The sequence below is a fragment of the Oncorhynchus tshawytscha genome, linkage group LG22, assembly GCF_018296145.1.
Source record: "Oncorhynchus tshawytscha isolate Ot180627B linkage group LG22, Otsh_v2.0, whole genome shotgun sequence".
Lineage (NCBI taxonomy): Eukaryota > Metazoa > Chordata > Actinopteri > Salmoniformes > Salmonidae > Oncorhynchus > Oncorhynchus tshawytscha.
Genome location: NC_056450.1, coordinates 16,203,991 through 16,222,687, shown reverse-complemented (window position 1 = coordinate 16,222,687; position 18,697 = coordinate 16,203,991). Strand labels below are relative to the sequence as shown.

The 18,697-nt window shown below is 39.7% G+C and overlaps 1 pseudogene; it reads left to right on the top strand.

Annotated features, from left to right (window-relative positions):
* Positions 1-10,631: 10,631 nt before the first annotated feature.
* Positions 10,632-17,723, top strand: LOC112221932 (annotated as a pseudogene).
* The last annotated feature ends 974 nt before the right edge of the window (positions 17,724-18,697 follow it).

Sequence of the window (18,697 nt, the reverse complement as noted above, 5' to 3'; positions counted from 1 at the left end):
CAACAACTACTACAATAGCACTAACAACAGTAGCAACAACAACGGGGGCGTATGCCTTATGGCCAACGTGACATGGTGTGATGAAGGAAACATACAGGAACTCAAATCCTTCTGTTCACCTGATTTAGAATTCCTCACAATCAAATGTAGACCGCATTATCTACCAAGAGAATTCTCTTCGATTATAATCACAGCCGTATATATCCCCCAAGCAGACACATCGATGGCTCTGAACAACTTTATTTAACTCTCTGCAAACTGGAAACGATTTATCCGGAGGCTGCATTCATTGTAGCTGGGGATTTTAACAAGGCTAATCTGAAAACAAGACTCCCTAAATTTTATCAGCATATTGATTGCGCAACCAGGGGTGGAAAGACCCTGGATCATTGTTACTCTAACTTCCGCGACGCATATAAGGCCCTGCCCCGCCCCCTTTCGGAAAAGCTGACCACGACTCCATTTTGTTGATCCCTGCCTACAGACAGAAACTAAAACAAGAAGCTCCCACGCTGAGGTCTGTCCAACGCTGGTCCGACCAAGCTGACTCCACACTCCAAGACTGCTTCCATCACGTGGACTGGGAGATGTTTCGCACCAACGTCAGACAACAACATTGACGAATACGCTGATACGGTGTGCGAGTTCATTAGAACGTGCGTTGAAGATGTCGTTCCCATAGCAACGATTAAAACATTCCCTAACCAGAAACCGTGGATTGATGGCAGCATTCGTGTGAAACTGAAGGCACGAACCACTGCTTTTAATCAGGGCAAGGTGTCTGGTAACATGACTGAATACAAACAGTGCAGCTATTCCCAACCGCAAGGCTATCAAACAAGCTAAGCGCCAGTACAGAGACAAAGTAGAATCTCAATTCAACGGCTCAGACACAAGAGGTATGTGGCAGGGTCTACAGTCAATCACGGACTACAGGAAGAAACCCAGCCCAGTCACGGACCAGGATGTCTTGCTCCCAGGCAGACTAAATAACTTTTTTGCCCGCTTTGAGGACAATACAGTGCCACTGACACGGCCTGCAACGGAATCATGCGGTCTCTCCTTCACTGCAGCCGAAGTGAGTAAGACATTTAAACGTGTTAACCTCGCAAGGCTGCAGGCCCAGACGGCATCCCCAGCCGCGCCCTCAGAGCATGCGCACCAGCTGGCCGGTGTGTTTACGGACATATTCAACCAATCCCTATACCAGTCTGCTGTTCCCACATGCTTCAAGAGGGCCACCATTGTTCCTGTTCCCAAGAAAGCTAAGGTAACTGAGCTAAACGACTACCGCCCCGTAGCACTCACATCCGTCATCATGAAGTGCTTTGAGAGACTAGTCAAGGACCATATCACCTCCACCCTACCTGACACCCTTGACCCACTCCAGTTTGCTTACCGCCCAAATAGGTCCACAGACGATGCAATCTCAACCACACTGCACACTGCCCTAACCCATCTGGACAAGAGGAATACCTATGTGAGAATGCTGTTCATCGACTACAGCTCGGCATTCAACACCATAGTACCCTCAAGCTCGTCATCAAGCTCGAGACCCTGGGTCTCGACCCCGCCCTGTGCAACTGGGTACTGGACTTCCTGACGGGCCGCCCCCAGGTGGTGAGGGTAGGCAACAACATCTCCTCCCCGCTGATCCTCAACACTGGGGCCCCACAAGGGTGCGTTCTGAGCCCCCTCCTGTACTCCCTGTTCACCCACGACTGCGTGGCCATGCACGCTCCAACTCAATCATCAAGTTTGCGGACGACACAACAGTGGTAGGCTTGATTACCAACAACGACGAGACGGCCTACAGGGAGGAGGTGAGGGCCCTCGGAGTGTGGTGTCAGGAAAATAACCTCACACTCAACGTCAACAAAACTAAGGAGATGATTGTGGACTTCAGGAAACAGCAGAGGGAACACCCCCATCCACATCGATGGAACAGTAGTGGAGAGGGTAGCAAGTTTTAAGTTCCTCGGCATACACATCACAGACAAACTGAATTGGTCCACTCACACAGACAGCATCGTGAGGAAGGCGCAGCAGCGCCTCTTCAACCTCAGGAGGCTGAAGAAACTTCGGCTTGTCACCAAAAGCACTCACAAACTTCTACAGATGCACAATCGAGAGCATCCTGGCGGGCTGTATCACCGCCTGGTATGGCAACTGCACCGCCCTCAACCGTAAGGCTCTCCAGAGGGTAGTGAGGTCTGCACAACGCATCACCGGGGCAAACTACCTGCCCTCCAGGACACCTACACCACCCGATGCTACAGGAAGGCCATAAAGATCATCAAGGACATCAACCACCCGAGCCACTGCCTGTTCACCCCGCTGTCATCCAGAAGGCGAGGTCAGTACAGGTGCATCAAAGCTGGGACCGAGAGACTGAAAAACAGCTTCTATCTCAAGGCCATCAGACTGTTAAACAGCCACCACTAACATTGAGTGGCTACTGCCAACACACTGTCAATGACACTGACTCTACTCCAGCCACTTTAATCATGGGAATTGATGGGAAATTATGTAAATATATCACTAGCCACTTTAAACAATGCTACCTTATATAATGTTACTTACCCTACATTGTTCATCTCATATGCATACGTTGATACTGTACTCTATATCATCGACTGCATCCTTATGTAATACATGTATCACTAGCCACTTTAACTATGCCACTTGGTTTACATACTTATCTCATATGTATATACTGTACCGATATCATCTACTGTATCTTGCCTATGCTGCTCTGTACCATCACTCATTCATATATCCTTATGTACATATTCTTTATCCCCTTACACTGTGTATAAGACAGTAGTTTTTTTTTGGAATTGTTAGTTAGATTACTTGCTCGTTATTACTGCATTGTCGGAACTAGAAGCACAAGCATTTCGCTACACTCGCATTAACATCTGCTAACCATGTGTATGTGACAAATAAAATTTGATTTGATTTGATTTGATTTGAACAACAACAACGACAATAGCACCAACAACAGTAGCAACAACAACAACAACTACTACAATAGCACCAACAACAGTAGCAACAACAACAACAACTACTACAATAGCACCAACAACAGTAGCAACAACAACAACAACTACTACAATAGCACCAACAACAGTAGCAACAACAACAACAACTACTACAATAGCACCCAACAACAGTAGCAACAACAACAACAACTACTACAATAGCACCAACAACAGTAGCAACAACAACAACTACAATAGCACCAACAACAGTAGCAACAACAACTACTACAATAGCACCAACAACAGTAGCAACAACAACTACTACAACAAACAGTAGCAACAACAACAACAACTACTACAATAGCACCAACAACAGTAGCAACAACAACAACAACTACTACAATAGCACCAACAACAGTAGCAACAACAACAACAACTACTACAATAGCACCAACAACAGTAGCAACAATAACAACAACAACTACAATAGTACCAACAACAGTAGCAACAACAACAACTACAATGGCACCAACAACAGTAGCAACAACAACTACTACAATAGCACCAACAACAGTAGCAACAACAACAACAACAACTACAATAGCACTAACAACAGTAGCAACAACAACAACAACAACGACAATAGCACCAACAACAGTAGCAACAACAACTACTACAATAGCACCAACAACAGTAGCAACAACAACAACAACTACTACAATAGCACCAACAACAGTAGCAACAACAACAACAACTACTACAATAGCACCAACAACAGTAGCAACAACAACAACAACTACTACAATAGCACCAACAACAGTAGCAACAACAACAACAACAACTACAATAGCACCAACAACAGTAGCAACAACAACTACTACAATAGCACCAACAACAGTAGCAACAACAACAACAACTACTACAATAGCACCAACAACAGTAGCAACAACAACAACAACTACTACAATAGCACCAACAACAGTAGCAACAACAACAACAACAACTACAATAGCACCAACAACAGTAGCAACAACAACTACTACAATAGCACCAACAACAGTAGCAGCAACAACAACAACTACTACAATAGCACCAACAACAGCAGCAACAATAACAACAACAACTACAATAGCACCAACAACAGTAGCAACAACAGCAACTACAAATAGCACCAACAACAGTAGGAACAACAACTACTACAATAGCACCAACAACAGTAGCAACAACAACAACAACAACTACTACAATAGCACCAACAACAGTAGCAACAACAACAACAACTACTACAATAGCACCAACAACAGTAGCAACAACAACAACAACTACTACAATAGCACCAACAACAGTAGCAACAACAACAACAACTACAATAGTACCAACAACAGTAGCAACAACAACAACTACAATGGCACCAACAACAGTAGCAACAACAACTACTACAATAGCACCAACAACAGTAGCAACAACAACAACAACAACTACTACAATAGCACTAACAACAGTAGCAACAACAACAACAACAACGACAATAGCACCAACAACAGTAGCAACAACAACTACTACAATAGCACCAACAACAGTAGCAACAACAACAACAACTACTACAATAACAACAACTACTACAATAGCACCAACAACAGTAGCAACAACAACAGTACCAACAACAACAACAACTACTACAATAGCACCAACAACAGTAGCAACAACAACAACAACTACTACAATAGCACCAACAACAGTAGCAACAACAACAACTACAATAGCACCAACAACAGTAGCAACAACAACAACTACAATAGCACCAACAACAGTAGCAACAACAACAACAACTACTACTACAATAGCACCAACAACAGTAGCAACAACAACAACAACTACTACAATAGCACCAACAACAGTAGCAACAACAACAACAACTACTACAATAGCACCAACAACAGCAGCAACAATAACAACAACAACTACAATAGCACCAACAACAGTAGCAAACAACAACAACTACAATGGCACCAACAACAGTAGCAACAACAACTACTACAATAGCACCAACAACAGTAGCAACAACAACAACAACAACTACTACAATAGCAACAACAACTAGTAGCACCAACAACAGTAGCAACAACAACAACAACAACTACTACAATAGCACCAACAACAGTAGCAACAACAACTACTACAATAGCACCAACAACAGTAGCAACAACAACAACAACTACTACAATAGCACCAACAACAGTAGCAACAACAACAACAACTACTACAATAGCACCAACAACAGTAGCAACAACAACAACAACAACTACTACAATAGCACCAACAACAGTAGCAACAACAACAACTACAATAGCACCAACAACAGTAGCAACAACAACAACAACTACTACAATAGCACCAACAACAGTAGCAACAACAACAACAACTACTACAATAGCACCAACAACAGTAGCAACAACAACAACTACAATAGCACCAACAACAGTAGCAACAACAACTACTACAATAGCACCAACAACAGTAGCAACAACAACAACAACTACTACAATAGCACCAACAACAGTAGCAACAACAACAACAACTACTACAATAGCACCAACAACAGTAGCAACAACAACAACAACTACTACAATAGCACCAACAACAGTAGCAACAACAACAACTACAATAGCACCAACAACAGTAGCAACAACAACAACTACTACAATAGCACCAACAACAGTAGCAACAACAACAACAACTACTACAATAGCACCAACAACAGTAGCAACAACAACAACAACTACTACAATAACAACAACTACTACAATAGCACCAACAACAGTAGCAACAACAACAGTAGCAACAACAACAACAACTACTACAATAGCACCAACAACAGTAGCAACAACAACAACAACTACTACAATAGCACCAACAACAGTAGCAACAACAACAACAACTACTACAATAGCACCAACAACAGTAGCAACAACAACTACTACAATAGCACCAACAACAGTAGCAACAACATCTACTACAATAGCACCAACAACAGTAGCAACAACAACAACTACAATAGCACCAACAACAGTAGCAACAACAACAACTACTACAATAGCACCAACAACAGTAGCAACAACAACAACAACAACAACTACTACAATAGCACCAACAACAACTACTACAATAGCACCAACAACAGTAGCAACAACAACAACAACAACTACTACAATAGCACCAACAACAGTAGCAACAACAACAACTACAACAACTACAATAGCACCAACAACAGTAGCAACAACAACAACAACTACTACAATGGCACCAACAACAGTAGCAACAACAACAACTACTACAATAGCACCAACAACAGTAGCAACAACAACAACAACTACTACAATAGCACCAACAACAGTAGCAACAACAACAACAACTACAATAGCACCAACAACAGTAGCAACAACAACAACAACAACTACAATAGCACCAACAACAGTAGCAACAACAACAACTACAATAGCACCAACAACAGTAGCAACAACAACAACAACTACTACAATAGCACCAACAACAGTAGCAACAACAACAACAACTACTACAATAGCACCAACAACAACTACTACAATAGCACCAACAACAGTAGCAACAACAACAACTACTACAATAGCACCAACAACAGTAGCAACAACAACAACTACAACAACAACTACAATAGCACCAACAACAGTAGCAACAACAACAACAACTACTACAATGGCACCAACAACAGTAGCAACAACAACAACAACTACTACAATAGCACCAACAACAGTAGCAACAACAACAACAACTACTACAATAGCACCAACAACAGTAGCAACAACAACAACTACAATAGCACCAACAACAGTAGCAACAACAACAACAACTACTACAATAGCACCAACAACAGTAGCAACAACAACAATAGCAACTACTACAATAGCAACCAACAACTACAGTAGCAACAACAACAACAACTACTACAATGCACCAACACCAGTAGCAACAACAACAAAAACTACTACAATAGCACCAACAACAGTAGCAACAACAACAACAACTACTACAATAGCACCAACAACAGTAGCAACAACAACAACTACTACAATAGCACCAACAACAGTAGCAACAACAACAACTACTACAATAGCACCAACAACAGTAGCAACAACAACAACTACTACAATAGCACCAACAACAGTAGCAACAACAACAACAACTACTACAATAGCACCAACAACAGTAGTAACAACAACAACAACTACTACAATAGCACCAACAACAGTAGCAACAACAACAACTACAAAAGCACCAACAACAGTAGCAACAACAACAACTACTACAATAGCACCAACAACAGTAGCAACAACAACAACAACTACTACAATAGCACCAACAACAGTAGCAACAACAACAACAACTACTACAATAGCACCAACAACAGTAGCAACAACAACAACAACAACTACTACAATAGCACCAACAACAGTAGCAACAACAACAACAACTACAATAGCACCAACAACAGTAGCAACAACAACAACAACTACTACAATAGCACCAACAACAGTAGCAACAACAACAACAACTACTACAATAGCACCAACAACAGTAGCAAACAACAACAACTACTAAATAGCACCAACAACAGTAGCAACAACAACAACAACAACTACAATAGCACCAACAACAGTAGCAACAACAACAACAACTACTACAATGCACCAACAACAGTAGCAACAACAACAACAACTACTACAATAGCACCAACAACAGTAGCAACAACAACAACAACTACTACAATAGCACCAACAACAGTAGCAACAACAACAACAACTACTAAATGGCACCAACAACAGTAGCAACAACAACAACAACTACTACAATAGCACCAACAACAGTAGCAACAACAACAACAACTACTACAATAGCACCAACAACAGTAGCAACAACAACAACAACTACTACAATAGCACCAACAACAGTGCAACAACAACAACAACTACTACAATAGCACCAACAACAGTAGCAACAACAACAACAACTACTACAATAGCAACAACAACAGTAGCAACAACAACAACAACTACTACAATAGCACCAACAACAGTAGCAGCAACAACAACAACTACTACAATAGCACCAACAACAGTAGCAACAACAACAACAACAACTACTACAATAGCACCAACAACAGTAGCAACAACAACAACTACTACAATAGCACCAACAACAGTAGCAACAACAACAACAACAACTACTACAATAGCACCAACAACAGTAGCAACAACAACAACTACTACAATAGCACCAACAACAGTAGCAACAACAACAACAACTACACAATAGCACCAACAACAGTAGCAACAACAACAACAACTACTACAATAGCACCAACAACAGTAGCAACAACAACAACAACTACTACAATGGCACCAACAACAGTAGCAAACAACAACAACTACTAAATAGCACCAACAACAGTAGCAACAACAACAACTACTACAATAGCACCAACAACAGTAGCAACAACAACAACAACTACTACAATAGCACCAACAACAGTAGCAACAACAACAACAACTACTACAATAGCACCAACAACAGTAGCAACAACAACAACAACTACTACAATAACAACAACTACTACAATAGCACCAACAACAGTAGCAACAACAACAACAACAACAACTACTACAATAGCACCAACAACAGTAGCAACAACAACAACAACTACTACAATAGCACCAACAACAGTAGCAACAACAACAACAACTACTACAATAGCACCAACAACAGTAGCAACAACAACAACTACAATAGCACCAACAACAGTAGCAACAACAACAACAACTACTACAATAGCACCAACAACAGTAGCAACAACAACAACAACTACTACAATAGCACCAACAACAGTAGCAACAACAACAACAACTACTACAATAGCACCAACAACAGTAGCAACAACAACAACAACTACTACAATAGCAACAACAACAGTAGCAACAACAACAACTACAACTACAATAGCACCAACAACAGTAGCAACAACAACAACTACAATAGCACCAACAACAGTAGCAACAACAACTACTACAATAGCACCAACAACAGTAGCAACAACTACTACAATAGCACCAACAACAGTAGCAACAACAACAACAACTACTACAATAGCACCAACAACAGTAGCAACAACAACAACAACTACTACAATAGCACCAACAACAGTAGCAACAACAACAACAACTACTACAATAGCACCAACAACAGTAGCAACAACAACAACTACTACAATAGCACCAACAACAGTAGCAACAACAACAACTACAATAGCACCAACAACAGTAGCAACAACAACAGTAGCAACAACAACAACAACTACTACAATAGCACCAACAACAGTAGCAACAACAACAACAACTACTACAATAGCACCAACAACAGTAGCAACAACAACTACTACAATAGCACCAACAACAGTAGCAGCAACAACAACAACTACTACAATAGCACCAACAACAGTAGCAACAACAACAACAACAACTACAATAGCACCAACAACAGTAGCAACAACAACAACTACTACAATAGCACCAACAACAGTAGCAACAACAACAACAACTACTACAATAGCACCAACAACAGTAGCAACAACAACAACAACTACTACAATAGCACCAACAACAGTAGCAACAACAACAACAACTACTACAATAGCACCAACAACAGTAGCAACAACAACAACAACTACTACAATAGCACCAACAACAGTAGCAACAACAACAACAACTACTACAATAGCACCAACAACAGTAGCAACAACAACAACAACAACTACTACAATAGCACCAACAACAGTAGCAACAACAACAACTACAATACAAACAGTAGCACCAACAACAGTAGCAACAACAACAACTACTACAATAGCACCAACAACAGTAGCAACAACAACAACAACTACTACAATAGCACCAACAACAGTAGCAACAACAACAACAACAACTACAATAGCACCAACAACAGTAGCAACAACAACAACTACAATAGCACCAACAACAGTAGCAACAACAACAACAACTACTACAATAGCACCAACAACAGTAGCAACAACAACAACAACAACAACTACAACAATAGCACCAACAACAGTAACAACAACAACAACAACTACAATAGCACCAACAACAGTAGCAACAACAACAACAACTACTACAATAGCACCAACAACAGTAGCAACAACAACAACAACTACTACAATAGCACCAACAACAGTAGCAACAACAACAACAACTACTACAATAGCACCAACAACAGTAGCAACAACAACAACAACTACTACAATAGCACCAACAACAGTAGCAACAACAACAACAACTACTACAATAGCACCAACAACAGTAGCAACAACAACAACTACTACAATAGCACCAACAACAGTAGCAACAACAACAACAACTACTACAATAGCACCAACAACAGTAGCAACAACAACAACAACTACTACAATAGCACCAACAACAGTAGCAGCAACAACAACAACTACTACAATAGCACCAACAACAGTAGCAGCAACAACAACTACTACAATAGCACCAACAACAGTAGCAGCAACAACAACAACTACTACAATAGCACCAACAACAGTAGCAGCAACAACAACAACAACTACTACAATAGCACCAACAACAGTAGCAACAACAACAACAACAACTACTACAATAGCACCAACAACAGTAGCAACAACAACAACAACTACTACAATAGCACCAACAACAGTAGCAGCAACAACAACAACTACTACAATAGCACCAACAACAGTAGCAACAACAACAACAACTACTACAATAGCACCAACAACAGTAGCAACAACAACAACTACTACAATAGCACCAACAACAGTAGCAACAACAACAACTACTACAATAGCACCAACAACAGTAGCAACAACAACAACAACTACTACAATAGCACCAACAACAGTAGTAACAACAACAACAACTACTACAATAGCACCAACAACTACTACAAAAGCACCAACAACAGTAGCAACAACAACAACAACTACTACAATAGCACCAACAACAGTAGCAACAACAACAACAACTACTACAATAGCACCAACAACAGTAGCAGCAACAACAACAACAACTACTACAATAGCACCAACAACAGTAGCAGCAACAACAACAACAACTACAATAGCACCAACAACAGTAGCAGAACAACAACAACAACTACTACAATAGCACCAACAACAGTAGCAACAACAACAACAACTACTACAATAGCACCAACAACAGTAGCAACAACAACAACTACTACAATAGCACCAACAACAGTAGCAGCAACAACAACAACTACTACTAAATAGCACCAACAACAGTAGCAAACAACAACAACTACTACAATAGCACCAACAACAGTAGCAACAACAACAACAACTACTACAATAGCACCAACAACAGTAGCAACAACAACAACTACTACAATAGCACCAACAACAGTAGCAACAACAACAACAACTACTACAATAGCACCAACAACAGTAGCAACAACAACAACAACTACAATAGCACCAACAAACAACAACAACAACTACTACAATAGCAACAACAGTAGCAACAACAACTACTACTACAATAGCACCAACAACAGTAGCAACAACAACAACAACAACTACAATAGCACCAACAACAGTAGCAACAACAACAACAACTACTACAATAGCACCAACAACAGTAGCAACAACAACAACAACAACTACTACAATAGCACCAACAACAGTAGCAACAACAACAACAACTACTACAATAGCACCAACAACAGTAGCAACAACAACAACAACAACTACTACAATAGCACCAACAACAGTAGCAACAACAACAACTACAATAGCACCAACAACAGTAGCAACAACAACAACAACTACTACAATAGCACCAACAACAGTAGCAACAACAACAACTACTACAATAGCACCAACAACAGTAGCAACAACAACAACAACTACTACAATAGCACCAACAACAGTAGCAACAACAACAACAACTACTACAATAGCACCAACAACAGTAGCAACAACAACAACAACTACTACAATAGCACCAACAACAGTAGCAACAACAACAACAACTACTACAATAGCACCAACAACAGTAGCAACAACAACAACACAATAGCACCAACAACAGTAGCAACAACAAACAACTACTACAATACTACAATAGCACCAACAACAGTAGCAACAACAACAACAACTACTACAATAGCACCAACAACAGTAGCAACAACAACAACAACTACTACAATGGCACCAACAACAGTAGCAACAACAACAACAACTACTAACAATAGCACCAACAACAGTAGCACCAACAACAACAACAACAACTACTACAATAGCACCAACAACAGTAGCAACAACAACAACAACTACTACAATAGCACCAACAACAGTAGCAACAACAACAAACTACAAATAGCACCAACAACAGTAGCAACAACAACAACAACTACTACAATAGCACCAACAACAGTAGCAACAACAACAACAACTACTACAATAGCACCAACAACAGTAGCAACAACAACTACTACAATAGCACCAACAACAGTAGCAACAACAACAACAACTACTACAATAGCACCAACAACAGTAGCAACAACAACAACAACTACTACAATAGCACCAACAACAGTAGCAACAACAACAACAACTACTACAATAGCACCAACAACAGTAGCAACAACAACAACAACTACACCAACAACAGTAGCACAACAACAACTACAATAGCAAACAACAGTAGTAACAACAACAACAACTACTACAATAGCACCAACAACAGTAGCAACAACAACTACTACAAAAGCACCAACAACAGTAGCAACAACTACTACAATAGCACCAACAACAGTAACAACAACAACAACTACAATAGCACCAACAACAGTAGCAACAACAACAACAACAACAACTACTACAATAGCACCAACAACAGTAGCAACAACAACAACAACTACTACAATAGCACCAACAACAGTAGCAACAACAACAACAACTACTACAATAGCACCAACAACAGTAGCAACAACAACAACTACTACAATAGCACCAACAACAGTAGCAACAACAACAACTACAATAGCACCAACAACAGTAGCAACAACAACAACAACTACTACAATAGCACCAACAACAGTAGCAACAACAACAACAACTACTACAATAGCACCAACAACAGTAGCAACAACAACAACAACTACTACAATAGCACCAACAACAGTAGCAACAACAACAACTACTACAATAGCACCAACAACAGTAGCAACAACAACAACTACTACAATAGCACCAACAACAGTAGCAACAACAACAACAACTACTACAATAGCACCAACAACAGTAGCAGCAACAACAACAACAACTACAACAATAGCAACAACAACAGTAGCAACAACAACAACTACTACAATAGCACCAACAACAGTAGCAACAACAACAACAACTACTACAATAGCACCAACAACAGTAGCAACAACAACAACTACTACAATAGCACCAACAACAGTAGCAACAACAACAACAACTACTACAATAGCACCAACAACAGTAGCAAACAACAACAACAACAACAATAGCACCAACAACAACAACTACTACAATAGCACCAACAACAGTAGCAACAACAACAACTACTAATAGCACCAACAACAGTAGCAACAACAACAACAACTACTACAATAGCACCAACAACAGTACAGCAACAACAACAACTACTACAATAGCACCAACAACAGTAGCAACAACAACAACAACTACTACAATAGCACCAACAACAGTAGCAGCAACAACAACAAATACTACAATAGCACCAACAACAGTAGCAGCAACAACAACAACTACTACAATAGCACCAACAACAGTAGCAGCAACAACAACAACTACTACAATAGCACCAACAACAGTAGCAACAACAACAACTACTACAATAGCACCAACAACAGTAGCAGCAACAACAACAACAACTACAATAGCACCAACAACAGTAGCAACAACAACAACAACTACTACAAATAGCACCAACAACAGTAGCAACAACAACAACAACTACTACAATAGCACCAACAACAGTAGCAGCAACAACAACAACTACTACAATAGCACCAACAACAGTAGCAACAACAACAACAACTACTACAATAGCACCAACAACAGTAGCAACAACAACAACAACTACTACTACAATAACAGCACCAACAACAGTAGCAACAACAACAACAACAACTACTACAATAGCACCAACAACAGTAGCAACAACAACAACAACTACTACAATAGCACCAACAACAGTAGCAGCAACAACAACAACTACTACAATAGCACCAACAACAGTAACAACAACAACTACAATAGCAAACAACAGTACAACAACAACTAACCAACAACAGTAGCAACAACAACAACAACTACTACAATAGCACCAACAACAGTAGCAACAACAACAACAACTACTACAATAGCACCAACAACAGTAACAACAACAACAACAACAACTAGCAACAACAATAGCACCAACAACAGTAGTAACAACAACAACAACTACTACAATAGCACCAACAACAGTAGCAACAACAACAACAACAACTACTACAATAGCACCAACAACAGTAGCAACAACAACAACAACTACTACAATAGCACCAACAACAGTAGCAACAACAACAACAACTACTACAATAGCACCAACAACAGTAGCAACAACAACAACAACAACTACTACAATAGCACCAACAACAGTAGCAACAACAACAACAACTACTACAATAGCACCAACAACAGTAGCAACAACAACAACAACAACTACTACAATAGCACCAACAACAGTAGCAACAACAACAACAACTACTACAATAGCACCAACAACAGTAGCAACAACAACAACTACAATAGCACCAACAACAGTAGCAACAACAACAACTACAATAGCACCAACAACAGTAGCAACAACAACAACTACTACAATAGCACCAACAACAGTAGCAACAACAACAACAACTACTACAATAGCACCAACAACAGTAGCAACAACAACAACTACAATAGCACCAACAACAGTAGCAACAACAACTACTACAATAGCACCAACAACAGTAGCAACAACAGTAGCAACAACAACAACAACTACAACCACATACATACCAGCAACTACATTAATTGACCAAAGGTAAGACTTGAATTCTACAACTAATTCATAGTCACTCAAATTCATACATTTTATTCACAAAAGCCAAGTCAGATAAAAGGCTTATATAATACATTTTAAACTCTGAAAATGCCGTTTTTCTCTTGTTCTTTTTGACCCTTTAGGTGTGTACCAGTGGAGCAGATCATTATTGGCCTGGCCACCTGTATTTGTGTACTCTTTATGGTGGCTGCATTAGGTCTGCTTGTTTATACCCTCTGGAGAAAGACTGCTTTGGGTGAATAATCATCTTATTTTGAAACTTATTGAACCAATTTAACGTAACACAGACAGAGGTGTATATTGGTTTATTCTGAGAAACATTTAAAAATAATGTATATATATTTCTTCTGTTTCCCTTTTCTGTTATTTTCCAGCATGTGGGTCAAAAGCAAAAGAGTTGGATGATGAAACAAAAACCACAGACAAACCACAGGTTCGGAAATGCATCATTCAACACAGACCAAAAGCATACTCTATACCTAAGTTTTCAGACAAGTTCTTATTATTTGTACAGGAGATAACTGAGAACTGACTTTTTCCACAATTTGTTATGTTTCAGCCATATTCTAAAATGGATTAAATATATATTTTTTAATCATCAATCTACACACAATACCCCATAATGACAAAGCAAAAACAGGTTTTCGAAATGTTTGCAAAAGTAACAAATATAAAACACACAACTCACAAATATAAAAACACAATAGTTATTTACATAAGTATTCAGATGTTTTGCTATGAGGTGCATCCTGTTTCCATTGATCATCCTTGAGATGTTTCTACAACTTGAAATTCAATTGATTGGACATGATTTGGAGAGGCACACAGCTGTCTATATAAGTTCCCACAGTTGATAGTGCATGTCAGAAATTCCCCAAATAAAGGTGTGCCAAGCTTATAGCATCATACCCAAGTCTGTAATCGTTGCCAAAGGTGCTTCAACAAAGTACTGAGTAAAGGGTCTAAATACTTCTCTAAATGTGATATTTCTGTTTTTTTAATTTTATACATTTGCAAACATTTCTAAAAATGTTTTGTTTGTTTTGTCATTATGGGGCATTGTCTGTGGATTGGTGAGGGACAAAACAATTGAATCAATTTTAGAATAAGGCTGTAACGTAACGAAATGTGGAAAAAGTCAAGGGCTCTGAATGCACTGTAAAAGCATACATTTACTAGTCTCTCACAATACGCAACTTTAGGGTGTAATTTGTTTGTATATTATTTTACAGGTTGTTGTTATTGAAAATGACCACACATATGCAAACGATGGTAAATCCAAGGCACAGATGATTGATGACCACTTTACTTACAGTAACCTGACCGTCCTAAGGGCTCACGCCAAACCATCACCAGCCACAGAGATGACTGAATATGCCAGTGTTAGAATCCGCAATTCTGATGTTTTAAATGTATAATACTGCAGAAACATGCCTATCCTCATATTGCTCTAAAGTCACAGGAGTGGGAGGCAGCTCAGCATTGGAATTTTTACGTTTATTTTGTATGATTTTGATGGGGTTACTAAACACGTAACATGTGTTTTTGATTGCAATGTCTATTCAATGCCAATTATGTTTTGTATCATATATGTTTAATTTATTGTTATTTATCATTTTGTATATTTTTTTATCATGATATTAAAGTAGCATATAGAGAAAAATAAACTGCATTACACATATTTGGTGGTTTTCTCACAAAATGACCATTTAATCCACTGTTTCTGATTTTTTTTAAATGTCAACATACAAGTAAAGAACCTAATTCTTTATGGGAACACCTAGGATCTGGTGTCATTCATTGGCACTTAAATCAAAAACTAACTTCAAATGGAGGCCTTTACTGCCGCCCAAAATCCTGTAATTCTACCCTTTTTGCCATGGGGCAGGGATGTTTTTCTTCTGTTTTATATCATCTCATGCTGTTGTTCACATTTTGTCATGAGGCTGGGAGAACATTTTGTAGTTTTAAGCGAATTTCTTGCAATTCTACAAATGTTTCTATCATATGCTACCAGGATAGATGTATAGCCATCTCCTGCCAGTGTAATCCTTACTATAGGCAGAACACAAAGTAGTAGTGTAGGGGACCTATTTTAGATCATTGTCAGATTGTGGTGAAGACCAGCAAGCCCAGAGTTACAGAAAGGAGCTACATCATGGAGGGTACGAATGCTGGGGTCTTCACTGTCACAATGAGTGCACTGAGGCAATGTGAGGAGGGGAGGTACTGGTGTGTCATCTCCAGACCTGGGAGGAATGCCTAAAGATACATGTCCTCTGCACATTTAATGCCACTCAGATTGTCCTGCTGGAACATCAGAATGTTTCACCCACAGTGTTGTGAAACCATGCAAAAAGCCAGATCAGTATGATCTGCATGAAGAGTACCATTTCATTTAAGATCAACTATTGTGTTCCTTCCACATGGCTTTCTGTAGAAAATGAGAATATGAAAACAATGTACAGTGTATGTCCTTGTACTTGATCACATTGTAAATTATAAAATGACATTAACATGTATTTTTCCAGGCATATCTTTTTCAACTGCTGCCACTGCATCTATCGATTCAACAACATTAGTGCAGGAGGAAAGTGCAACATGGCGAGTTCTAAAAAAATAATATTTTCAAAGGGTAGAATGTTTAGTTTAAAGGGGAGGGGGTCGGTGTCAGCCATAGTAGTACAGCACCCCTGGGGGAAAATTAGGATTTAGTGGCTCAATCAAGGACACATCGACAGATTTTTCACCAACAACAATATACAATATCTAAATAAATAGGCTACATGCGTGAGTATAATTTCAGGAGATACAAGAACCATTTGAACAGTTTGCTACTAAAGGAGCGGAAACAGCGTGGAGATGTGTAAATAGACAGCGAGGAAGAAGGAAAGGTGCTGAGTGTAGAGGGAAGCGGTGTGGGGAGGAAGATTGGCGTGACCAGGAGCTTAGAAATTCAACCTGACGAGAGTAAGGAAGGATTACCTGCAGAGGCAGGTGTGGTGAAGACCGCTGAGGTTGAGCCTCGTCCCGATTATAAAAATGATTCTTTCCCAGTGGTAAGTGAGATTTTTTTGGAGAGAATGGTTACTTGCATTCTGGCTGATCCATATGTGGTTGGGTAGAGAAGAGTTTAGGAACTGAAGTGTACAATTCTCTGTGTTTGTGACACCTACCGTTTGATGCAACGCAGACCCGGTGGACAGTGCAGTGAAACAGATAAGACACTGTCTGTCCTGCTGAGTTTTGATGGACTCTTTACCAGATAAAGTAAAGTTAGGATGTGTCAGTTATCCTGTGAGAGCTTTAGTCCTGAACCAATTCCAGTATTTTCGGTATCAAGCTTATGGTCATGCTGCAGCAGTGTGTAGGAGGGAGATTGCTAGATATAAGAAGTGTGTAGTATCGATGGAAAAAGCTGTGTTAACTGTAGGCGTACCCATGTTGCTGGAGATC